At 43.0% G+C, this 26537-nt stretch overlaps 1 protein-coding gene across 10 annotated transcripts in view; it reads right to left on the bottom strand.

Moving 5' to 3' along the window:
* Positions 1 to 26537, bottom strand: part of HIC2 (HIC ZBTB transcriptional repressor 2) — a 74818-nt gene that overhangs the window by 5356 nt on the left and 42925 nt on the right. For 6 of the 10 annotated variants that reach the window (XM_009473507.2, XM_087754863.1, XM_087754860.1 and 3 more), the window contains one exon: positions 3278 to 3421. The exons of 2 other annotated variants lie outside the window; for them this stretch is intronic. The gene's annotated coding sequence lies outside the window, so the exon portion shown is untranslated. Of the gene's footprint in view, positions 1 to 1696; positions 1830 to 3277; positions 3442 to 26537 lie in introns of those variants that run through there. 2 more of the 10 variants (XM_087754865.1, XM_087754864.1) reach the window with 2 other exon arrangements.

Genomic DNA, 26537 nt, shown 5'->3' with positions numbered 1-26537 from the left:
CATGGTACAAGTTGTTTAAATTATCTTTATTTATCTCATATGTCAAATTTTACAGAAGTACTCATGTTCAGTAGGACATTAAGTATGAGGTAGGTTATTACCTTTAGTAGATTTTAAAAGCAGTGGTCAGGTTTAAGCACTATAACACTGCCTATCAAATGTGAATTTGTTAGCTGAAGTCTAACATGGATTTAGCAACCCCAACAAAATGAGTGTAATGGAACAAGGCAGCAAAACCTTCAGCCAAGTTTGGAGCCCCATGTTTAAGATTTTGCCAGAATTGCCCACCAAGGGCTTTTACCAGGACAGCAACATGGGTCAGAGAACACACCTTTGACTGACATACCTTTGCTGGCATCAGCCTGACTTGTGTATCTATCTTGTGCAGTCCTGAACAAAAATAAATCCATTCCAGATATTTTCCAGAGCTGACCAGTTACAAACCCTTTGTTAGCAATGATGCATTACAGAGGTGGGGGAAGAGGGGTGTGTTGGAAAACTTGTTAGCGAAAGAGAAGCAGGCATTATTCCTTAATCTATGGCATTCCTAAGCTCTCACTTCTAGCTGAAAGCGTGGGACCAAAGACAACTACGAGGTTGTATAAAAGTTAGCAGATCTTCCCAACAAATGGCAGGTGCAGCCTTACAAAGGCCTTGCTATCAATTAGTTTGCAGAGACTGGCTCTTAAGAAACCCTGAACATTTGGATAACATCACCACCACCAATAACGACAACAAAAGCCCCAAAAAGCCCTGAAAAATCACAGTGGTTTATGTTTCTTGTATCTCAGTATCATTTTTAAGAACTCTTCCTTTTCTGTTTTCTGCAAAAAGATAGAAAAAACATACTCCCAGTTGAGAGGAGCCCTGGCTCAGAAAAGGCTCAGATGCATTTCTAGGAAAAAAATCAACCCCCAGACCTCAAGAATATGTAGATGTCTCACTGGGGCCACAGTTTTTATCATTGAATTTGGCGTGCAAAATTTCACTCCTTTGCATTTAAAACAGGATTGCAGAAGGCTCTGGACAAATAGCATTAGAGATGGTCTTTTTTCAGATTCAGGTTGCTTCCTAGTAATTCAAGACACACAGTTTTCAGAGCAATGAACCTGCTCAAATATTCTTGTGTAAGTAGGGAATGAGGCTCTCCACGACCTCTACCATGACACTGAGACACAGCACATGCAAAGACATGAAAATACAGGGCACAAATCACAGAATACAGTAATGCTGCAAGCAGATGCCACACATCAAACAAAGCTTCGCGAGCTAAGAGCTGATAGCATCTTCATAAGCAATATTGCCCAAGGAGCTGGGTAACTGTGAGCTGCTGTGCCCAGCCTGGGGCACCCTGTGGGCATGAAGATTGTGCAGAACACACAGACTGCTCCAGGAGCTGCGCGGCTCTCACTACAAAGCAGGAAAAACTTAATTTTCTCTCAATTTCCACAAAGACTCTGGAAGTCACAGAAAATTAGATTGCCAAAGTACAGGAGAACAGGAATCCCTTCACCCCTTTAAATAGTATAAAATCTACATATTCACTACAGATTTGATTCTCTTTAGTATAACTAAATCTCTTCCTAAAAGTAATTGCTGAATGAATGCTAAATGTGTTATCTTAGCAACCTCTGGCAGGAGATGCTATTTGATTTAATCTCTGAGTTATAGATTGCAGCATATGAATATTGTTTACCTTTTAAGAAGCAACACCAGTGAAGCAAAGAATCAATCAAAAACAGATCTAAGGAATCACTCATTTCACGTAGAGGATTTGTGGATGGATGAGAAGGCTAGACACCGAGCACCTGAACAGTGAACTAACAGTACTGCAGATAAAAACCAACAAACAGATTAGATGTGATGTATCAAATTAGATGCCATTAAAGCATTAGCCTACTGTGCATGTTATAATATACCTAGGGAAAGATAGCGGCCTGCTTACTTATGTCTCCACCTTCCCAAGCAGTTGTGCTGCACTGAGCAGACACTGCAGCAGTAAGCACGGGGAAGAACAAGGCAAAATTAAATCAGTTGTCTCCTACGTTGCTTTTTTCCACCAATTTACTTCTGACATTAAAAATGCTATGTCCAGCTGCTACTGGATCTGGGTGAAACTGAAACAGATGACTTCTGCACCCTGCAGTTTCAGATGAACTAACTTTTTTAGAGCACTTGAAGACTCCACTGGGAAGAAAGCTTTCCTTTTGCTCACTGGCTCATCTGGTCTTCCTCTCCCCACATCCCAACAGAACCTGTTCCCAGGACTCTCCCCAGGTACAGGTGAGGTGGGCTTTCATGGCCACTAACCTTCCCCCCAGGAGCTGCAGTTGGCAGGTCATTAGCCCATGCCTTGTAAAGGTATTCGCATTCCAGAGCAGCAGAGGCATAGGGGAGGAATGCAGGAACTGTGATAGCCCAAATGGTTCCCTATCCCTAGCCCCTGTGAGCACGCAGACAGCAGAGCTCAGAAACAGGCAAGAACATGCATTTTCATCACTGGCAGTGGAGCAGCAAAAGCTCTGTGAGGTGGGCTCAAGCAGAAAACAGGGTGCAGCACCCTTGTTGGTCCTCACAGGAATATATCTCATTTCAAAATAGACCAACATGTCAAGTTATTCAGGGAGAGGTCTGCAAAGCTGGGGAAGAGAGAGAAAGCGACATGCAGGACAGAGCAGGATGTGCAGCTCATGTTGCAATTGCAGGTGTGGACATGGAAAGGAGAAGGAGAACGGAGGATCATTTGAAGAGGATACCACATCAGCAGACTTAAAGTGGCCCTTGTTTAGTTTGTTACGTTCCAGTTAGTGCCAGGCAGAACTGCCCTCCTGGCTCCCTGAAGCAGCTCTTGCAAGACTCCCACAGAAACAGTATAGCTTTGCTTATGGACACAAGCACCTATTCGGTACTTCTGTGCGGCAATGTTTGGACATTAGGTACGTGGGCAATACATGCTCAACTGCTAGCAGCTCCTGGCCCAAAAAGGAGAGAAGGAAAAGAGTCAGATGATTTCCCCAGCCCCTTCTCCTTCCTGTTCTAGGATAACAAGGAGAGCCCAACATGGCTAGGCCCTTTTCTACTGCATGGCAAACTGCCCAGGGAAGGGGAATCTCCATGGGTGAAAAGGGTAGGGGCCCTGTGTACATGAAAGCACTAACATCAGGAGAGCAAAGTGATTTCCAGTTAGTGCAAGGCTGCAGCAAAGCAGGAACACCTTGCTGTACAAGCTGAGACTACGAGCAGTAGAATGCAGATGAACCACTTGATTGCCGCTTACCATGCCAGGTACATTGGGCTAAAGGCACCTCCATCCAGTGCTGCCCGACGTGCCAGGTACATCCCATGATGTTCCATTGAAATCACAACAGGCCATCAATAGAACGTGGCTGCACGGATGCAGAATGGAGAACCAGCAGGGACGCTGTTAAATGCAATTAAAAAACTGCAATCAAAATTGAAACGTACATTTTAAAACGGCCACCTGCCTTAAATATGTAACTACTAGAACCTCCTCCCCTCCACCCATCTCCCCAGAACTGCTGAACTGCGACAGAAACAGAGCAGAAGGCCTCTGCAGGTTTCTTGATGACTCTCTCTGGCCACCTCCATTCAGGACTCCCAACGGCACTGAGCTTCAGAGGGACCAGTCCATATTTATCCAAGAACAGCAGATCCCAGGATGTCTGCACCAGCTTCCTTCTGCCCAGGAATTCAGGCAACTAAGTATCACCATTTAGGAATGCCTCTACACGAGAAAAGCCTGGCAGCAGAGCTTCATGGTCTCGTTCCCCCCACAGTACAGGCAATGGAAGAAACACTTAAATGCTGATCCTCTGTGTTGTCCCCATTTTCCTGTCCCCCTTCCCAAGCCTTTGAAATCTTGCTCTTCTAGAGATGTTATGGCATTGGGCCAGGCTGGGTCTTTTGGCTTTTGTTACAACTCTGGTGCAAGATGGGAAAAGAAAGTACCGTATACACTCTCCTATTTATAATGATGCTTCACTGGTAATTTAATCTACGTTCTTGGAGACTGGAGATCAAATTGATTCATGGTGAACTGCAGTTGGTACAAGAGTCGCAAAACTGAAGATCTATAATTCCACCCTTCCCTGCCCAAAGGAAAAAGCAATAACATCTTTTCCATGCCAGGGAAAGGCACATCCCACAGGCACACAGCTTGTCAAGCCTAGAGTATTCTCTGCAGCGCGTATCCTCCTTTCCCCAGAGTTTCCATCATCAGCTCCGGCAGGGTTATCAAGGGTAGATGCTAATAAGCACAGGTCCCTCTCTACAAGTGGTGATGCTGCCCCAGTGAAAAAAAACAAACAAACAAACGAAAAAACCAGAACAGAAATAAGCCTGCAGCCTCACAGGGATTTAAAATAGGTTTTTAGACCCTCATGACAAAGGGAAACTTCTGCATAGCTCTTGTCGCATTGATGGCTGCATGTCTCCAGCTGTGCTGCTGGAGATAGAAATCTTACATTTGAAAAGTTAGAAGAATATTGATTTTAATTTCAACCATAAAAGATAGAAGGCCAAATGAAGAAGACTTAAAATTATTAATGTAGTTGGACGAGAGAGAACGTAAAGGAGGACGCTGGCCTGGCAAATAGAAAGTGTCTTCATGAAAAGGACGCTGAGTGTAAGGCGATAGTTCTTCATTCTTCCTGGGCATCTGCTGGGCTCGGGCCCAAGACAGCGTTCCCATCGTTCCCACCTGCATTCTTATCCCCACAATTCTGTAACTAAATCCCTTTCACACTGAGCTAATAGGTCTTTTGGATTCAGATCGCCCTGTTTTGACTGCTATAGACTGAAGATTTTTAAATCTTGTCAATACAATGAAGTGAAATGTAAGCAAGTGTTTGCTTACTGACCTGGGCTATGCTGAGCCAAGAGCATTTACTGAACTAGCCTGAACAGACCGCTGCCAGCATGAACAGGCCAACCCCCATTTCGATGGCGTGCAGCTTTAAGCGTAACAGGCCAGAGCCCCGGGGATTTGGAGCTCCCCCCTCTCCAACAGACGACACGCTCTAGACTAGACTGCATACGAGCAACATGTTACTGGCTGCATCTGCCAGCATCAGGACTCTGCAAAACACTCAGCAATACCAGCAATACTCAGCTTAAGAAAAGCTGAATGCTTCATAAAGGTATTTCTTGGACAGGTTTCCAGACAGCAGCTCAAATGCAGATTTACACCCAGATTACATCAATTTGCTTCTTGCTACTGTGAAGCAAGAAGCTCTTCTCCATCGTTGTATTTCCCCTCTAGGGCAGAGATTAGCAGAGAACTGCTTAAAACAAAGGTGTTTCCTACTGTTAGAACATGACACTGCAGTCAGAAATGAAGCTTCCTGCCAATTCCTAAACAGGGCCCTTGTGTATTACACATTTATTTTCACTGCTGACATGAAGGAGCCTAAGACTACCCAAACCCTTTAGTGGGAGGAGAAGAGAAGAGGCATGGACATTGCAGATCTTGTAAAGCAGAGCCAGGCACTAAAAATTCCTGCATATCTGCAGGGCACAGTTGATCTCAGCAGTGGCACAAAACAAATAAAAGACTCAGAAGCTAGCAGCAGCAATAGATGTTGGGCTCTTCTGCAGCCCTGCAACAACTGAACAAGCTCAGCTCCAACTGTAGCTGCCTTGCAAGTGGTAAAGGCAGCTCTGATGTCCCATGCTAATCTAACGACTCCTTATTGCACTAAAATACCCACATATTCATGGGAGTAGCTCAGCTCACCCAGGAGGAAGGATACCCTCTACCCATCCACCAGTTGAGATCCCTTTGGTATGCAAAATCCCTCTGTTTCCCAGCTACCTTTGAGCCTTGACGTATAGAATTCTCCCTTTACAATGCAAGAATTTAGGACATGACTAAAGGATTGTTGCTACCTCCAGGCTAATCCTAGAGTGTTAGGCAGAATCAACAACCCTATGGATTACATGGAGCGAGAAGATGCTTCTGGTCCTAAAAGCTTGGGACCTGTCCTTCAGTATGGTAGGCCAGAGTTGGCAGGGGGTGCACAGGGCAGCAGCTTCATGCTGGGCATTGCTCTGGGGGCAGGAGCACACAGCACGGTGGGGAAGAAGGAATATTGTGACCCTTTCCCAACTTTTCCCAGCTGTCTTACAGCACCCTCCCAGTTGCAGCACAGCTTTAGGGCTCTGAGTCACCACAGGTACAAGCTGATAGCTGGGTTATGAAATGCAGCAATACTGGAGCAAATGCATGACCTTTCAGCTGTCCCTGCAACTGGGGAGGGATCTCCAGGACAGGGATGAGGCAGGTGGCTATAAGTGTTAAATCCACTAGCGATTGTGACTCAGACCCCTTGGTTACATGGTTTCTTAGAGCAAACAAGGCCTCAGAGTACTGGGAGACATGGGAGAGGGTTTGATAAAGATCCTCCCAATTGTCCTGCTTGTTTTTATTTCTTGTGTGGACTCAGCAAACTTTTCTGCAGAGAGCAGCAGTCTGCACAGGAGTATCTGCATACAGAATACTGCTAATACTGTGAACTTGTTGCGGGAGTTAACACTGAGCTTCATGCTGAGGGTTGCAGGAAGGACATGGGTAGTAACAGCCGTGGACCAAAATGTCATCTCTCTCACCACATGCCAGATACCGGTGAGCACAGAAACAAACTTTGCTGTTTCATTTTCTTCTACAAGACCAAATCTCATTCCCTTATCTCATGCATACCTGCAAATGCAGCAGCAGCAGTTCTCCTTAACACAAATAAACAATGCCTTAAATACAGCACTTTTTGCACTTTATCCTCCATTTTTTCTTTTTTTTTTTTTTCCAAAAACTGACCATGTACTCTGCTCTGTACCTCCCAGAGAAATCTTTGTCTCTAAGCTCCACTCCTGTGAAGCCTTTCAAGCAAACCACTGTTCAAGAATCAGTCTTGGCAGTATCAAGATTGTACTGCCTGCCAAATGTCCCTCTGAATCAGATGCTTAACTGATCATCCTGAATCCTTCCTCATACATTTGGTTCTTTGCAACCACCAAAAAATGTTTCTGCAACTCTGAGCCTGGCAAACGAGAGGACGCCAGAAAGCCACTATTGCTTGTAAAAGCAGAAGGACTAACAGACTCAAAGTTTTGCAAACTCTGCATTGCATCCAAATCTGTCCAAGCTGAAGATAACCTAAGGGGAAAGCAAGGTTTAGTCATTTTCAAAATATTTCGTTTCCTTGGCTGCCTCTCTTCGCATACTACTTCTCATTTTGACTGTTTCATTCCTCTGTCTTCTTCACTTGAGACTTCAGACTTTCTTTAAACTCGGCTCACGGGCTGCAAGGAGGTCACTCTACATATGCTTCCAAAATCCACCTCTTCCCAACAAGGCTCCCGTCCTGCTATCCTTACCCTGCAGCACTGCACAACAGTGGTCCAGGGCTGCAGGTATCTCATGTGCATTTGGCCAGCCTTCTCTGTCAGATGGTTTCTCAAGCTTTGGGGATTACAGCCCCAGGTGCGTTATGAAGCAGCCCAGCAAGGTCTTGGAGTGTTGAAGACTTTGCTACAATCCAAAGCAAAGGATCTTCCTCCTCCTTTCCTTCCCTACACACTATTCTTGTCAAAGTCAAGGATTTTCTGTGCTTTACCCTGTAATCTGGAAGCTCCTCAGGACAGGACCCTTAGAAGCATTTTATACTGAACTATATACACACCCCACAGCAAAAGAACCAGTGGCTCCCCGCATCCGTTCCAGTCTGCTCAGCTTCTCCTAAATCAACACTGCCAGAAGGCAAGACAGCACTATAACAAATTAGCACCACTCGCAATTTGTTGAAGTTGCTGCGCCATTGTTTGTTTATTTAAAACACGCGCACACACACATAAACCTCCCAAGCTTGCTCTCTGCTGCCTTCACCGAAAGTCCAGGTTTGTAATCTCAGAGAGAGAGGCAAGCAAAGGCAGTGGATTAAACCCATGCAGAGCAACCGTCACTGCACTGGGACTCTGCCTGGGTTTTGCTCCTTCACTACAAGCAAAACAAAAGAACGCCCATACTGTTCCAGCCTCGAAGATCAAGATGTTGAAATCCTTATTTCAGCACTTGACTAGGAAAGTGTTGTTAAGAAAAAGAGCAAGCCACAGGCTTGAAAGGACCCAGCGCTAATAAAACTCTTAGCGCTAATGCTATTTATGAACATCCAAGGGATAATCTGCACCCCTTATCAGCCCACAAGATTATAAGATCTTTAAAATAGGAAACATGTCTTACTTCATAAAGCACTGTATAAGTTTACAAAGCACAATATTAGTGGTAATAAATAATTGTCAAAGGAGAGCAAAGAGGTGGTTGTAAAACCTGAAAAAGTGCTGCCGTTCCCATTTCGTTCTGAGCTCTGGGTAGTAATACTGTAGGTTGACTGGTTGTTCCGGCTTGGTTTACTCTTATGCACCAATCTGTTTTTATTTTAAGAGATTGTTTGGGAAATGTGCTATGCTTTTATTTACACTGGAGAGATTAATATTTATCACGAGATGACCATGACACCGGTGATTTTAAAAAAGCTGTAGTAGATTCTTATCCTTCCACCGAATACAGTCTAATTTGCCAGCATGCATCTGTGTGCCAGCAATGATTCCTTTACACAGCATTTCTGTCTGTAGGCACTTACTCCATGCAGAGCACCCTGCTATCTGAGCAGTTGCTCACCAGTTGCATCATGTAGTCCATAGAGACAGCTTCTCTTTCATTTCTCTTGGTTTATATGACATTAAGCTTATATGACAGTAAGCTCTGGGCTGCTGCAGGCATAGTTTAAAGGACAGCAAAATCAGTATCATCTCAAACTCTTACATGCTTTTTTAAGTTATTTTTTCATTTTAGAGAGATTTTCCTGGGTTATGAATGCTCTAAATGTTTGCATTTTTTGGCTGCTGTGTTATGTGTTGATAGATAGCTGCATCATCTGAAGCATCTCTGCTAGCCTGGGTTGAGCATGGTTTTGGTTTCTGGACAGGTGAACACTAGTTACCACAGTTACCTCCACCAGTCTAACAACAATTAAGGAAATTACTAAATTTTATACTCAGATTGAGACCTTTGCATGGAACTCTGTGGGTGCCAAAACAATTACAATTTTATTCTTCAGATAACCCATTGTTTATCAAATGTTTAAATACTCAAGCTTGAGTATTTCAAAAGCTACTCACTTTACATTTGTCACATAAGGAAATTGCCAAGCAATTTCTGCATTTATTTCCTATCAGAAAAAAGCCTCAAAGAGCACAGCAGAATGGATCACCCTCCTTCTTTCAGCACTATTAAAACCATCTCATTGGTAATTATTCTCCTCAAGATGGGTGTGGGGGAATGAAAAGTTGGAGCAGATTCTATTTATAGAAGATAACCTTGGGAAAAAAAGGAGGCACCAGAGGGGTGAAGTTGTGACAGTACTGAAACTAGCAGGAGACACAGGTGTACCGGGTATCTGTGCCAGAGAGCTCCGAGAACACAAATGTGGCCGCACCTCCTGTAAGATTTAGGCTTGGCTGGCAGGTTTCATAGGCACTCAGATGAGAATTCACAGAGACAATTCACATATTTAAAAGCTTGAGCAAGAGTTAAAAAAAAAAAAAACAACACACTAAAAGGCTATTTTAAAAGTTTGCTGGATCACTTCCCATAGAGCTCACCCCTCTCAGCAAGGAAAGCGGTTAAAGAAAAAACCAAAAAACCAAACAGAACCAAAACAGAAAAACCAAAACAGCCAGAGGGACTGAAACCTCCGTTACACAGATGAAACAAGTCAGCAGTTTTATAGCTACACAAATAGGATCAAAATCTGGCCAAAGGAGTAATACATGTACAAACTACTGCTACCAGCCACAACAAACGTTTATACTACACGTTGGACTGGAAGGAAAAAACAGAATTCTTATATCCTTACCACTTCCAGCAGAGCCCACTAATGTAACAGCATCAAGAGGCTCCCAGAGGATGCAAAAAGTATGGTTAGTGAGGTATGTTTCGACTAAAATCTCTCTTCGCATTGCGCATTCCCAAACACCTGTATCTGGTATCTAGGTGCTTTCAGTCCCTGGCCCTTGGCTGCCCACTATTCAGCCACACGCAGTTCTGTCATGGAGAAGGGCTGAATAAATTCTAGCATTGTTATGCCACAGCGCAGGTGCTCCAAAACATGCACGTCCTGAGGCTCGTGAACTTGAGATAGGCCTCATCAGCCCTAGGGATGTTCTGATGCCATCCAGCTTTCTCTGACCCATCAAGTCAGTCCCTCTAGAATTAATCTGTTCCCTTCTCCAGGCACTTTCTTGGCAGACACCTCACTCAAAGAATATGTTTTAACAGTAGGAAAACCACCCCAAAATCCAAAACCAAACAACAGGCCAGTTAAGTGGCATAGGCGGCATCCTTCTTATCATAGAGTGTCCTTCATGATGGATGCTAACACAGCTTTCGCACACCTTCTTTCTCTGCTACCTCAGCGTAAGAAGCCTGACAATAATCCCAAATCCCCAGACCCATCCAGGGCCAGTCTTTGCACACGCAGACCCATTCCAGACAATTAAAGTCTTATAACAGGGTATATAATATAAAAGCCCTTTTCATCTTGTGCAGGCAAGAAATAGCAGGGACCTGCCTGTAGAAAAATTAAAAAGTATATAGTAATTCATCAAATTGATTTAGTACAGCCAGCTGCATATGAGAATGCTGGCCGAGGCAGAGAGAGTCCCAATAGCATGCGTTTGCTTACAAATAGACAAGGTGCTTTGGCACAGCTACTGCATCCTTTGAAAAAGTTGGTTTTGACATGTTGGGAAAGGACTTGGATTTTCCAGCTGCTCTCTAAGCAGGAGGCAATTCAGCGAACACACCCACGACCTGCAGCAGACACCACTCTAAAGTTTGTCTTCATTACGTTCTAATTTTCACACAACTTTCTATTATTTGCAATAGCCAGAAAAAAAGTGCTGATTAAATTTTTCATGTTTCTAAAAACAGAGGAAAGGTCAGGAAAGCACTGTTACGCATAATTTGTTATTTCTCTACCAGCAGCAATTGAATGTGCTGGGCCAGGTTTTACTGCTCAGGTTTTCTCTGTTATTGTTGAACCAAGAAATCAAACATGGGTGTCACATTCAGTGAGTTTCAAAACAAAAGGTGTATTAGAAGGGGGATTGTTGTTGTGGTTTTTTGTTTGTTTGTTTTTTTTTTTTTTAAAAGACAGTTATTCTTAACAAACAGTGAAATTGCTGAGAAAATAACATTTGCAAGATGGCAAAACAAAATTTACTTCTTCCTTCCCCAGAAGAGACTGGGTCACAGAGAACTATACAAAGCATCAGACAGGACTAACACCTGTGCTAAAATTTACTGAGGTGCCCAAAAATGGCTGAGGAGTTTGGGTCTTTCAATGGGATAAGAGGCACAGTAGAAATTCTTAGTCATGCTAGCTTTTATTCATATGTATAATTTGTTATTATTCATACAAAACTTCCATTATACGAGACAAACATGATTATTGGAATATATGTAAAGCACACCAGAACTTAAGAAAGAAGCCCCAACTCTGACCATCTCTCATGTGAAAGAAAGGATGATTATTACAATCCACTTTTTTCCTTAATTTTTATTTTCCTGGGAAGTGTGAACAAGCTTTTTTGCTCATTTGGTTTTTAATTGATCATATTATTTAAAGGACTTAGCGAGGAATCTAAAAATCTGCAGAAGGGTTTGTTGGGGGGGATTAGAAAGAGGAAAGCCTCATAAGAATAACCCTACCCCCTCCGAACACAGAGTTTGTTCCTCTGCTGCACATACACACTAATGCCCTTTTGCCTCCCCATGAGAGAAACAAATCCAAAAGATCTGGCATAAAAGGCCTGGAAGACACTGCACTCAGCTGGACACATGGCGGGGTGGTGCTGGGAAGCAAAGAAGCAGCTGAAATTGTATGGAAATAACAACAACATTCACAGAAGTTCCCCTTGGATACATGTCAGCATGTGGGAATGATGGATTAAGATCGGGTATTTGCATTTCCCAGTCAGATGCCAAGATATCAAAGCTGGCATGCTAAGGTGTTCTGGCATTCCTTGAAGGGAGTCTCCAGCTGTCAACACTGCATGTGTACAGAGCTCTTCTGCTTGCAAGTATCTCTCTCTCTAATAGCGCATGCATTTTTAATTTTTTTAAATATGTGATCTAGGTTAATCCTTCACTTTTATGAGCACTAACAGCTACAGCGTAACACAGGCAGCTGGGCAAGCTCTGCTGACAGGTCCCTGCCAACACAATCAACCCCAAAGTAATCCTGCACCGTGCTCCCACCCACCCACAGCAATCAGGTAGTGCCATGGCGCCAACTTCTTCAGTCAACACGTAGGAGCAAAGAAGTGCCATGTTGTTACCTCTTCTTCTAAAGGCCACAGTAGAGCATTTTGATCTTTCCATACAACAGGCCCATAGACATCTGAACTGAATTAGAGTGCAGGATTGAATCCTCTGTCAGATACAGTTTTTCAAATAAGGTGTAGCACTTCTGCATCATTGCCCTCTACAACACTTTTATGTGCTTTTATGTTTCTTTTTTTTTTAAAGCCAGCATTAACACTGCCAGTGGTACATTATTTCCCATTATTCTCCTAGCTGGAAAAAAAAGAAACAAAAAACCCAAACCACAGAGAGATAGATCCATCATTACAGATGATGAGGCATCGTGATCTGTTTTAGCCTATCCAAGTCAGGGCCGCCACTGAAAAGATTAGGTCTTGCCCTTTTCCTGCATCAATCCTGGTCTGGCTCAGCCTTGCAGCCTCATGGTATTCAGGGGTAGTGCAACAGAGCAGGCAGGAGAGCACAGCCAAGGACCAGGAACACTCAACAGCAAAGCTGTCTGTAAAGCCAAATCCCATGTGTCAGAGGTCACAGTAGTAACTGAGGATTGTGCTGCAAACTCCAAAACACCCTCCACTACCCAGGAAGGCTGCTGGCAATAGGTGGAAGGTGGTGGTGAGACAGAGGAACAATGAAGAGAAGAAAGTTCTTGCGAATTATTGCTGGCACTGCGTGGTGCAGCGAGAAGATGGAGCAGAGCAGCACTTGGACCAGAAGGAGCTTCTCTCCCACAGAGGGAGGGACAGAGGGGAATACTCCTGCCTGCCTCTGGGCCTGAAATTCTCCTCTCTGGCACCCCAGTTTGCATAGTCAGAAATGAGATCAATGCCTAACTACACGAGATGCTTCCACTTCGTAATGATCTTCATTTCTAGATGTTTAACAGTTGTTGACTTTCTCCCTTGGAATTTTGTAACAGCCCAGCAAGAATGAAAGTTTAGAGGTTCTCCCAAAAGTCCCCAAGATGCATCAGAAACTGGAATCTGCTCCAGGGCTGCAGTACGTTGTCTCAGCAGATTCAGCGGGTAACGAAGTCTTCTGAAACAAAGTGTAATAAGTGTTTCTGCCTGGACTTGTCAAAAGACCTTAATGCAAATACAATTCCAGGAAAATTAGGGTGGACTCTAGTGGCTGCCTGCCCCTCAGGGTTTTTTATTTTTGTTTTTTGTTTTTTTTTTTTTCTCTTCAATCCTGATGAAATTCATTACAGTTGCATTTAAACCACGGTTGTGATTTAAATTTTCCAAAGCAGGCAGGGCAGGTTTGAAAGCCTGATGTATCGGAGTTTACGTGCTTCCTGAAGAACTAGGGTAGTTGCAGAGCTTTCCCCAAGAGGTGCCTGGTTGGTCCCCTCACCCGCTTGACATGTTTGCTGTCACACAGGCCACTGGGTTCCTGGCAAGTGGAGCAGGCTTGCTCCTTACAGCCAAGCAGCCCCACATTCAAGCATGCCAGTACTTTCCTTGAAGGTATTTACAGTTTACTTTTTAGTGCTACTTTAAGTTCAAAGGGGCTAGTAAAGCCCCATTAAGCCATTTACATCAAACTGGTTAGTTAATTATCCTGTTGCAGGCTTTAAATTAGCAATTTATAACCCCTTCCCTAGAGATGCCAGTATTTGGAAACAACTCAGCCAGGACATTTTGCAGGGTGCAGTTAAGGAACAAAAAAACCCACTAAACCCAACCACCCCCCGAAAAAACACACACACACACACACACACACACACACACACACACACACAAACAAACAAAAACAACAAAACAAAAAAAAAAAAACAAACCCACCAGAATAAATCTCTTCAGTTTTTGGTTGGAAATCTATTAACTCTGGGAGAATCCAGCAGGGACGGGGGTGGGAGGGAGCCCACCATTACCAGCTAGCAAGGATACTGAGGCCATGTCTACCTTAGGCTGTGTCTGTGCAGCAAAATGCAGTGATGTGCAGAAATACAAAGGTGCTGGGAGGCACCACAGCTAGATGAGGGTGATGCTTCTCTTACGATGAGATATTCTGCTTCTTAGTATCATAATCAAAGGTATTTTCACATTCATACATACAAAAAATGTGTCTGCCCACAAGGAAGGAAAACAATTTGAGGCTTTTGGGCTGGTCAAACTGAATGCCAGCATACAGGGACTAAAGAGGACCATGGGTTTTGGTCAGCACTTCTGCTCACCCATCCAGGCAAGGAGGGTCTTGCCACACTGGAGCCATCTCTCAGGTTAGGATTAACAAGATTCAGATTTATATCACTTTGCCATAAGGGTTAATGACCTGCTCACAGGAGCCTACCCCATGGGCCAGGTGAGGCTGGAGCCAAGGAGTCTCCATTCCCAGGACCTTCTCCCCTGCCAACATTTCATTTCTGAGAAGGAGAATCTGTTGTTCCCTCAGGGTCTGGTTATTCCAGTCCACCCCACTCAGAATTCAGAGCTGTTAATAGAAGGGAGTAATAACTCCCTTTCCCCCTAAATACCTAACTGCCCAAACTAATCAAGTCCTCGAGTAACACATGCCTCTCAGCCTCTCTTCCTTATTTCCACCAGCCATTATTCTAGAAACAATTGGCATACTCGATATTTATTGGCAACTTCTATTTAAAATAAAGATGGGAGGGAAAGACTGTCCAGTTGCTACTATTTTCACACAACAGTCTATCAGTTACAGTAGAAATCTTGGCCCCAATCCTGGTAGCTGTCCCAACCCAACAAGCACTTAAAACCTCACCAAGAGCAGGAATCCATGGAAAGAAGGGACATGTGGAGTGAGACCAAGGCAAACTAGGAGATTCCATATTAACATCAAAAAAAGGCACATAAAGAAGTTTGAGAGAAAATTTGCATTCTACTTGAAAGACAAGACAGACAGACAGATGGAACCAAGTCATATGACAGATCCTGTGATTTTTTTTCCTCCATCTTAATACATCTCCTTTTCAATGGGGAAAAAAACCCCCAAAACTATCTTCTGCCAAACAAGTAGCAGATAACCTTAAAAAGAGAGATAAAAATCTAAGAAAGTTAATATCTTTGTACTACACAACAGTGAGAATTATTTTGCATTTGCTTGCTTTTTCTTCTGTATGGAAAGTAGCCATTTCACAACAATTTCGGGGGGGGGGGCAGGTGGGAAGATGAGAGGGAAAGACACTCAGAGATTTCAAACCAAAGGGACAAAATATTTTTGTACAAAATTTGGTAAGATTGTATCACTTCTATGTGATTTACTGCTCCAAATTGCCTTATAATAAAAATACAGGTAAACACAACATAAAATCTAAATTATCTCAAGGACTGAAAAACCCAGCCCCGCACATAGATGACATTCTCTAAATTCTCTGCCCTTTCTTGGGAGCAGTTACACCCAAACCATCACTCAGCCCAGAAGCCATTCTCTCCTGCTAATCACTCTGGAATCACACACTAAGGTAAAAAAAGTTCAAATGCAAACGCTAGCCTGGCCTTTGAAGCAGCCCGGTGCTAACAGACCACAGGATTACATAATATTAGGGAATTAAAAAATAATGGAGAAAACTGGAAACTGGGGAGAAAGAAGAAAGCAAAGCCCTCCTGTGGATGAAATGGGAGTCTTTCTTGCTCCACCAAAACCTTCCATTTCCAAGGCATGCAATACCCGGGCCCATGCCTAAAACAGGTGTGTCTCCTTAAATACCTCACATGTCACACTTGTGTCTCATGGATACAGCCCTGCGGGATTATATTAGTACCAGTGCAGACCAGCTGTAGCTACCCCCAGCGGTATCCTGTAACTCCTTGGACGGGGGGAGCTGCTCTCCATAGCATGCAGAGCCCCTTGCCACATGACTTTCTGAGACAGACAGCGACCCTGCAACTGCAGCTTGGGAGCATTTGTGCCCTGGGGGCTGAATCAATTCAGGGACAAGCAAAAGACCTCCTCCAAGAGCAGCAATGAGGCACTGCCAAGAGAAAGTGAACAGAGGACTCCAAGTATTCTTTCCTTTCCCTCCTCTGCACTTATCACCAGCAAATTCTCTACTGATTTATGCCAAATAGACACTCTGAAGATCTCCTTTAAATAAAAAAAAAGATGCACAGTTAACAGAGCAAAGTCCACTCAGCCATTCCCAAGCAGAAAATGCTAACAGGGCACAAGGCAGATATGGCTAGTGTAGGATGAAGGAAGGACAAAGGAGTGAGCCTCATGCATCCCTAAGTCAGTGCAGGAAGAGACACTCCTTGGCAATTTCAACCTAATTCTTTCAGTAAGCCTTGGAGGATACTAGCTGCTGGCCTAAGCAGCTGAAAGAGCCAACAAGAAAATTTTCAGGGCAGCAAATGGATTAATGGCATTTTCTGTGTCCTATCTTCATGACTGGCACAGATAATAAAAAGAAAAGAGCTACTTGGTTGAGCTGTAACTCTGCATCACAATACAAAGGTATTCTTCAGCATGAATAAGAACTGCCCCCATGCCACCCATCTGATGAAAAGTAGTACTTAACAGGGAGCCAGAGCACTGATGGATGTGAGAAGCTGCTGACCAGCATGCTTGGGCTCCGAGGTGGAGTACCACAGGGCCCTGTAGGATCCTCCTTTCTTATTCCTCCTTAACAGCACAAGTGCCTTCATTTTCCAGCGAGCAGTTCTTTCATTCAGGCAACAGCTTTTAGCAGAGAGAGTGCACGAGCAAGAACGCACGCACCAATCTTGATGAAAAGTCTAATTTATGAGGAATCTACCACATCCATAAGTTATTCCACTGGTTAATTAATTCAGATTTCCAGGTTTGAACACACATCAGGTTTGTCTGCTCATCCCTATGGTAAATGGCCCCAGGCATCATGAGCAGCTGTCAGGGATGAAGGCAGTGCCAAGCTAAATGTTCTTCTGAAGTGGCATAGGTAGAACTTTCTCTCTGCTTTATAACCCCCCGAGGGCTGGGTGATACAGTGGGTTCAATGAACCCAACTCATCAGTCCAGCCAGGTCAGAAGCAAAGTGCAATTCTCACATACTCTACATCACAGTCATCTGTTCATCTCACTGGCCATCTCTGTTCGAATGAATCCAGAATAAGTCCATTCCACGATACTTCATTCTCAAACAAATGAGCAGGACCCCAAAATCCATCTCCCCCTAGAAACACGCACACTTCTTACTACTGGTATTTCTCATTTTCAAGAGGTCTCAAGTCCGTAGCCATAAAAATCACCGTTAACCACCAGGTGAACTCTTACTCTTTAACAAACTTTATTACACTGGGTCTTTGATTACCAGGCAGACATCTGTTGCAAATGCCACCCCATGTTCTCGGACACCAGGAGTTTAAATGTTGAGCAGTTACCCATAGCCAAGATTTAGCATCTTTATGTTTTCTTTGTTCTTTGCCAGCTGCAGTGTTAGTGACGTCCTGGCCAGTTAGCAGTCAGCCTGGTAAGAGCACTTAACTTTACACATTTGTCACGAGATCTTAGAATATACACTGTCACATCTTTCTTGAGCAACTTGAAACCAAATCACAAGAGCAGGTCTGTGTCCCCAACAGACAAATGGAGGCCCAGCTGTATTTAATAACTGTGAATGTGCACTTCCAGAAACCTTCATCCTTAGTGACGCATCTAATGCGGAAACAATTATTTAAGAAGCCATTAAAGAAAATCCCCACATTTGGTACAGGAGTGCAATCATTCACTTTGTTTTTCCACAAACAAAGTTTTCAGACTTCGGGAAAACCGGGTCTTCTTATGAGGAACCTCTGTGTATACCCAGATGGAGCTGTGTGTTCCCATAGGGAGATAGCAGCACACACATTTTCTCTGAAGACTCAGAAAGTCTGAATTTCTTAGTGAGAGCAAACCAAAATAACTCATTTCAAGTAGGAGTAGCTGAAAACAGAGCTGTCCCTGAGCCTCTGTACAGGCCTTCATCCAAATACTCAACTCCCGCTCTTGTCAGTACTCGCAAGCATTTAATCCAACAGAGGTTCTCCACCAACCTACAGCTATTTCGTGACATGCCTGTTTTGGGGTATAAAATCCTAGAGACCGTCCCCTTGAACCAAATGCATTCATTATATAATTGAAGAAATTTTATGGGGGAAAATGGCAAAAATCCTACTGTCATTAAGAAGAAAATTAGTGATCTAGTGCATAGCAACGATTAATCAGGTAGTGATCCATTTTTATTGAGGAACCAGGCTCATAATTAAGATGTTTTTTTCTTAATATATAAACAAATTATTGGAAAGTTTTACACAACTTTAGCCAGTGGAATTTCAGAGTTCAAATAAATTACAAGCTATTTCACTGTTGAACTGTCTGCCTCTAAGGTCATAATTAATTTTAATTTTCGGAAGTTATGTGACCAGGAGTAAAATAAGAAGAACGTCTTTAGGGCTCTCTTTCAGTTTGTATCAAACATACAGAAGACAGGAGAATAGGAGGCCAGGTGCACTTATCTTCAGAGGCAGCTCACACACCTTGAGAAGTATGTAAAGCATGACAAATTCAAAATTCACTTGCCCATTTAAATTTTGGGGGAGGGTAATGGAGATGAGAGACTGAAGAAGGGGAGGGGAAAAAAAGGGACCAAGTGTTAATGTTAGTGACTTAATATATGAACACACAGAGAAAGCTTCCGTTATCTGCGTATCACATCATAGCAAATACAGGAAAAGCCACTGCAATGTCATGCCAGCAGCCAAATGTGCTTTTATTTATTTATTCAGATAGCATCCAATGGTAGAGGAAGGGTGGATTTAAATCAAAGTAATTTAAAGCTACCAATTTTAATCTTGTTTTACATTTACACTCTAGTTATTTTCATAAAGGATGATGAGTGGCTGGTAACTACTAAGCCATATTGATTTGCAGCTAAATATAGTCTGCTCTCAATTTGTTGTGGTTTGGGTTTTGTTTGGGTGGGGTGTTTTTTTTTTGTTTGTTTGTTTGATTTTTTTTTTTTGCTAACCAGAGAGCTGCACCATCTCCAGCATTTATTCTATTTTACAGGTATTTATCCAGCTGACATTTTTCCTCCTTTTATTATGTTAATAAACAGCCAGTGACTTTTATTAGACATTCTATTTTTCTCATTTGCATCATACTGCCTGAAAATTCAAAAAGTAACCATCCATTGAGAATTTTCTGACTTCATTTTCTTATCAAGCATACTAAACATTTAAGTCCAAACATGTTTAACATTTAAAACAAACTCTTTAGTAAAGAGAAGTGAGCTGTAGCTGATGATTTAAAACTGAATTCTCATTGCCTTGTCCTTCAAAATCTAGAGCTACCAGATCTTTGCCTCCCATTATATCTAGTTCTTATTCACCAGCTTAGAAAAGGAAAACAAGCATCCTAGGTTTCTTAAGCTTTAATTGTTTTCTCAACTGAAATCCTTTACTGCATTAAGTAAACTCAAATGAAAAAAAAAAAAATACATTCAGCAAAACCAGCCTCGAGGTCTCCCTGCAAAAGCAGCTACATCTATCAAAAGCCCAGTACTTTCTTACAAATGCTTCTTCCTCATGCTTAGGGACAGACTTTCTGCAGTTGAGCGTTCTGTCTTTCCTTAAACCTTTAGCAGAAGACAAGCAGTGCCTGAATGAAGACAGACCTAAACTCACCAAGATCTTTGAAAATTGTTTAAGGCAGCTATTGTAGTTTGAAGCAAGTGTTTTTTCCTAGGTATTAAAAAGACTGTTCAATTCAGTAGCTTTTAACCACTACATCCACAATGCACTTGACTTTTGCTCAATATCCCACAAATTCCTAACATAAAGACTACTAAAACACAAATGGAAATAAACAACAACGGGGAAGAGAAACACTCGCACACCATGAAAGCAGGAAGTATGTATCAATTTCCTACAATATGCATTCTGCTTCCCTTTCTGCGGCATACGTACTGGGAGGCTGTGATTGTGTCTGTCCACCTTTTGTTCAGCAATTTATATTAGAGAGAAATCTTTTTCTCCCCAAAAATAACACGTGCCAAATGTAAAAAGGAAGGAAGATGGCAGAGGAACAGAAGACAGACCTTCACAAGATCAGACACAATGTTATGTGAGAAGTGCAGAAGAAACAGGTATTCATGTAACCCTCCCATGCTACTTCCAAATTCACGTTTGTCTTCATAATCCATGACCTTTCTCAAACCATTTCTGCACTAATTCCTTATTTGTTTATTCCTCCCCAAAGTAGCACTTCCATTTACAAAATTCACACCTTAATTGCTAGCACAGACCTGGCTGCCTGTCCAGCTTAGGAAATGTGAAATGAAGTCTTTCCTTTTGCCTGCTGGGGCTCAGACCTGGGCAGCCTAGCTACTGCTTCTACAGCCTCCACAGAAGGTCCATGTGCAAACGCTTCATTAGGTGATGAGGCACAGCTATGAGCTCACATGCTGCTTTCTTGCAATAACGTGCGTACACTTACATGAAAGAGTAGAAAGGAATAAAAAGTCAATATATTTACTGCATCCCTGTGGCTGCATGAACGTCAAAACAAGATGAACTGTTTGTTCTTGAAGTCAGGAGACACTCATCCTGTGAGGAGGTCTGCCTAACAGTTTTCAGTATGTAAAATATATGCAAATTTCACCTGATTATCCAATGGATGCTAGTAGGCTAATGGTGACTCATATTGCCACTGACAGAACACACCTCAGTTACGTTTTGAGCAAGACCTGTTGCACTTCAGCCAATCTAACAACAGTCTTAGCCCGGAGAGGTGCATCATGCGTGTAGGTACTCGTTTCTGAATGGTGGAGGATCCTGTTCGAGCTCATCCATGACCGCAGGTTAACCATCCAGTAATCTGACCAATGTGATTACAACAGGAAAAGTAGTAGTGTATTAGACACAGTGCCCTGGTCCTACGTCATGCTGGACATCCCTCGCATATGTAGCTTGGACATTGAGAGAATCTCCCTGGATAATTTACTGGTATTGCTGGATTTCAAGTTGTGGCTAGATAGCAAACATGCTGAATCAATCATTGAATTCTTACAGGTTTTTCAAGAAAGAAAGTCTAGATGTGTTGGAGGGATAAAGCCAGTAAAACCTCTTTGCTCCTTGCTATAAACAGCTGTTGTTTTGCTGGTGTGGGGGGAGACGTGAGGAGGGGGAGTACAACTACACATCCCTTCTTTAAAAGGAAGGTGACTTGGTATCTCAGACATAGTCTAGTAAGAACACTATTTCCCTTACCTAATAAAGTTCCTTGTCCAATATTAAAGGAAAGTAATCTTTCAGTAGCATTTCAGCTGCCTCAAAGGGAAATTTAAAAAAATAATGTAGGGTTTTGATGTTTAAACAAGCTTTTCCAGCAATTACTTGTTAATAGCATCCAGAGGCTCCAAGTAAGAAGCAGGACCCATCATCCCAAGCAATTTATAGTAGCAATACATAGGATGAAGCAGAGGATTTGAAGGGAAGGAAAATGCTGGGGGCACGGAGAGGGGGGAGGGTTGAAAACCACAAGTAAGATTGTTAACTACATCCAACATCTAAAAACTGGAATAAAAGCCAATGCCATGCACCAAAGCCCTCTGGAAATACAGACTATTAAAAAAAGATGAGTCATTACTTCCTTGTTTGCCCGATCAGATCAGACCCAGCAGCCTTCCAGCAGCCTGTGCTTTAGAGAGCTCCAGCCTTTGGCAGCCTTGTGCCCTTGAGTACTCAGGCGTGCCAGGCAATGACAGCTGACAGGTACAAACTCATTTGCCCCAGGGCTGCCTGGCACGTGAACTCAGAAAGGCTCTCTGAACTGGAAGAGAAGTCTCCCAAGAGAAAAAAGGAATTCTCACTATCTGCCTAGAAAAGCCTCGTGTAGCCCTCCTCCAGAGAGCTGAGCTGTGTTGTTTGTAAGGTGCGTTATTCATGCTTGTGCTGCAGTCCGTACTCCTCCTCGGGGCAGGGGAACGCCACACTGCAGCGAGCTCGCGTGCTCCCAGGTTCACGTGGAAGCATTCCAAGCTACTCAGCTTCTGACAGCTCTCCAACTGCTCTTCCACACTGTATTGCTTTACATTACATTGCTTTCCCTGCCAGGAGGCACTGCTGTATTACAGTACAATTGTCTAGCAAAAAGTAAAACTGATTTTTTCACCTCCCAAATACCAACTGACTGTTGCCACTGCAGTCACAACTATAAGCCCTGCTCTGTATTGGACTTTTGTGCTTTTATGCATATACAAGAGATTTTAGTATCTTGCCTCCTCTTCAGCCTCCTTCCCAACTTGCTGCTTCTTCCCTCCCTGTTGTGCTCCCCAGTCCTTTCTGCGGAGGGCAGCCACCCTCACAGCTTCCAGCCCAAGGTGTCACTACTACTCCAGTTAAAATGCCTAAGGCAGCTCATCAGGTGCATTATCAGGCAACCCAACTGACTGTAGCACCAAATACAGAAAGTGAGAAAGATAACTAGAAACATTGTAGTGACTCACAGCTTCATGAACAAGCTCAGCTTTTTGTTAAGTCAGAATTTTAAGGAAGTAAGCAGGCTACAGAGGCATTTTATAACACACACATTTTTAAGGTATTAGGAGGCATTTGGCTCCTAATTCTCTTCATTTCAGTGTGCTTTACATTACTTGTGCGCTGCAAGGCAAAACTAGTTCTGTGCACTGCAGTGTAGCTTGTTTCCTTTCTAGTTTTGAACTATAAAAATAGCTGTATTATAAGAGCAAAGGTCTACATCTCTGTCTGTTCTTCAGGAGTAGCCAGAATAGGGCCAAAAAAAAGTAAGGTGGGGGGGAAGCAATGAAATAGACTACAGGCAGTCTTTTCCCTTTTTATACCCTGTGCAATTGTTAAAGATCTCCTGATTCAGAGGTTGCATCCAGGCCATCACTTTTAATAAGAACTTATCTGTCCTTCATCGATTTTTCAATCTGTTTAGACTTCTGCTATCCATAACACCCTTTGGCAATGAGTTTCACATGGTAACTGCTGCTTGACAGATTGCCTCCTCTTTGCCTGCTTTGAATCAGTTAACGCAAGAACCATGAAGAATAACTCCCTACTCCCCTTCCCCACCCCATTCATAACAGTGTAAAACATCTGCAATTTCTGTAATAAGTCATCTCGTCTCTACAGCAAAGAGAGAAATCATGTTGACTGACTTGAGACTCATTTTTGATGGTCTTCTCTGGACCTTCCCTAGTCCTCCACTACCTTCAAGACGTGGTAATCAGAACTGCATAGTGTTTAAGATACTGGCACACCATGAATTTACATAGCAGCATACTGATGGTTTCTGTTTGGTTTACCAGCTTGGGTAAACATCAGAGAGTTTGTTGATTCTTCAGGGAGTGCAGCATTTCCTCCCAGTTGGCCATTAGTCTCTCTGCAAGAACTTTTTGGGGACTCACTTCTGATAGTGCTCTTAAGTAGTCTGCAGAGGTGACAGGTGAAATTTTTCATCTCCCAACAACTGGTGCCACAGATCTCCCATTTTTTACCCAGTCCAAGCCAGTGAAACTCACAGCTTTCAAATCCCTGCCATTTTCTCCCCTCAAAGTCTTCCCAAAAGCATGGCAGTTCGCAGCCGCTCAAAGCTCACAGATATTTTCTTTCACCTGTACACCCAGTAAGAAGTCCCACAAACCAGAGAAGCAGAAAGTACATGGTTCTCCCCAACAAGCTGGGAGAAGCATTGTTGCATTAAAATCTATACTGAGCAACCAATGAAACTTTCTTAAGCTTATCCCAGTGAATATCCCGGTCTTAAGAAATTTCCCAGGTGTCCCTATATAATGAGTGACTGTCCTGAAGGATCAGTCAGACTTGGCACTGTGATGCACAATTCACTACCCTGCCTCATGAGCCCCTGCTAATCCCAAGAGACGTGCTTCCCCAAATATAGCTGCTCTGTATAATTGCTTGGCTTATCTCCCCTCTCTTAGCTGAACTACCATGGTTCCAAAAGCCCTTAAAATTAATGATAGATGTGCTTGCAGATTAAAATCCATCTATCTGTGTAATGCTATGAGCATCACTTGCTCATAACAGCACTGTCAGTCACAGTGCTCAGCTGCAGTTTCTCTGCGTTTCTTAGTAGCAGCTCAAATACTGCCAAATTAGCAAATGCTGGGAGAAACATCGGAGCAGTTTGACCCCAATTTCCCAATTTCTGCGAAGCAGTTGTAACGGACCATGAGAAAGATAACACAAAACAAAGTTATGAGCTGAAACACCGCATCTCAGGGTACCTGACCAGAAAACTGAGCAGGTAATTTGAGCAAACACAGACTCCTGTGAACATGCGGTTAACAAAAGTAGCTCAAGACAGCTTAACAAAATAATAGCACAGACACATTTTACTTCCATAGTTACAAACCTCTGAATTTGAATGAGCAAAGTATAGAAATAGCAACCTTTGTACATCAACAAAACTCTACTACTACCCACAAGCATAAGATAGCATGCAAAAGCTAGGCAAATAATGTAAGCCAGTTCAGCATATTGAAATCTAAACCTTCCTTCTGGATATCTCATTTTCTGAGCATTTTGCATACAGTGCCTGCAAAAATAACTCTGGGCGTGTTAAGTGCTGGGGAGAAGAGTCCCTTTTCTTCTGTTTCCTAAGGAAACTAATGTGGGACAGAACATCACTTTTACTCAATAGGATGAGAAATTCCACCAAATCCCTTGCTGGAGCTCTGACATAAAGGCAATTCAGAAGGCCAGCCAGAGACCTGCCCACACCCATCACCATTACTTCCCAAGACTGGAATGAGAAAAAAGTTGTGTTCAAGTTTTGCACTCAGCCTCAAATGTTAGTCACCCCAATTTTCTCTTTTGAAATACACACACAATATACCTCCCCCCCCCCCCCCATGTATTTATACACACACACACATACATATAAATCACTTCTGGTATTTCCTCTGAAATCCTTAGTCTGACTGCTCTTTAAGTGCTGAATCTAATAGATGGCTTCCCCAGTTAATTTACCGCCTGTATTATAAAATGCTGCCATCCAACAAGGGATCAGAACCCGACAGGAGCTTGAATACAGAAAACACAACAGTCTGCTCACAATGAGCATAAAAAAATATCATTGTAAAGCAGTTTACAAAAAGTGTCTTAAACACTATTACAAGAAAGTGAGAGAGTGACACTATTACAGAGCTACACCAGGCAGGGAGAAAAGTTTGAGTCACAGGGCTAGTTACTTGCTGCTGCCCGGGAAGGTGTGCACAAACGGGTAAGGAAGCATTTAGTACCTCCTGCCTCACACTGGACTCCTGTCCAGGCCTTGAGCTGCAAAAAGTCAGCATGTACTGTTTGCTCACATCCCCTTTCTTTGGTAACCAATTGAGAACACGTTACTTAGCTTTAGCATGAGCCAAGAAAATGCATTTCTTCTTAGTCTAAAAACATCTCGTTCCAGCTCAACTGGTCTCAGAGAAGATTTAGCTAAGAAGAATGAGGATGCCCTCCTTGAGACAGATGTTCTGGCTGCTTGTGGGCATAAGACTCCCAGCAGGACTTGACAATTGATAATGTTATTGCAGAAAATGCATTTAAGATCTGTTAATATGGTCCTCCTCCCAGTTGAGACTAGAGGATCTCTGTTCACCTGGTATCTTCTGCATTTATCCTGCCATTGTTCCAGAAGCAGAATTACTACTGGTGAAGAAAAGTTACCCATAGTAAGGGAATGGGCTCTTCTTCTAAGCCACAGAAAGGGGACAATGGGTGAATTTACTTTGCAATTTGAGAAGATTACTTCTTATCATCTAGGACATTTGCAGAAAACAGCTTCCTCAGCTCTTGGTTTAATGAATAAAGGAATCGAATCTTTCAGTACATATTAGAAATAGCCACAAGGATTGGCCATCTGAAATGGCTATACATGGCACTCTCTCCATACCCTCTGTCTACAAGTAAACATTTCTCAAGTGATCGTCTGGGAGAGCTGAAAGTGGGCAGAGCTCGGTGCCTAGCCAAGTTGACTCTTCAAGTTAAAATTTGGACAACACAGTGCTGAAAGTCTTGGAGATACTTTGCAGTGGCTTCGCTATGTTCGGTTTTTCCTCAAACAAATGTTCTTAAGATTTTCTAGCAAGCTGGTAATTTCCTTGCTGTATCAAATTTCTTGATACCTACCTGGGAGAAAATTTAGTTGATACATTAACATTTGC

Source organism: Nipponia nippon, unplaced genomic scaffold (genome assembly GCF_047370975.1).
Source record: "Nipponia nippon isolate SJK-2023a ecotype South Korea unplaced genomic scaffold, ASM4737097v1 scaffold_18, whole genome shotgun sequence".
NCBI classification, from domain to species: Eukaryota; Metazoa; Chordata; class Aves; order Pelecaniformes; family Threskiornithidae; genus Nipponia; species Nipponia nippon.
This window is presented reverse-complemented; position numbering and strand designations above follow the sequence as displayed.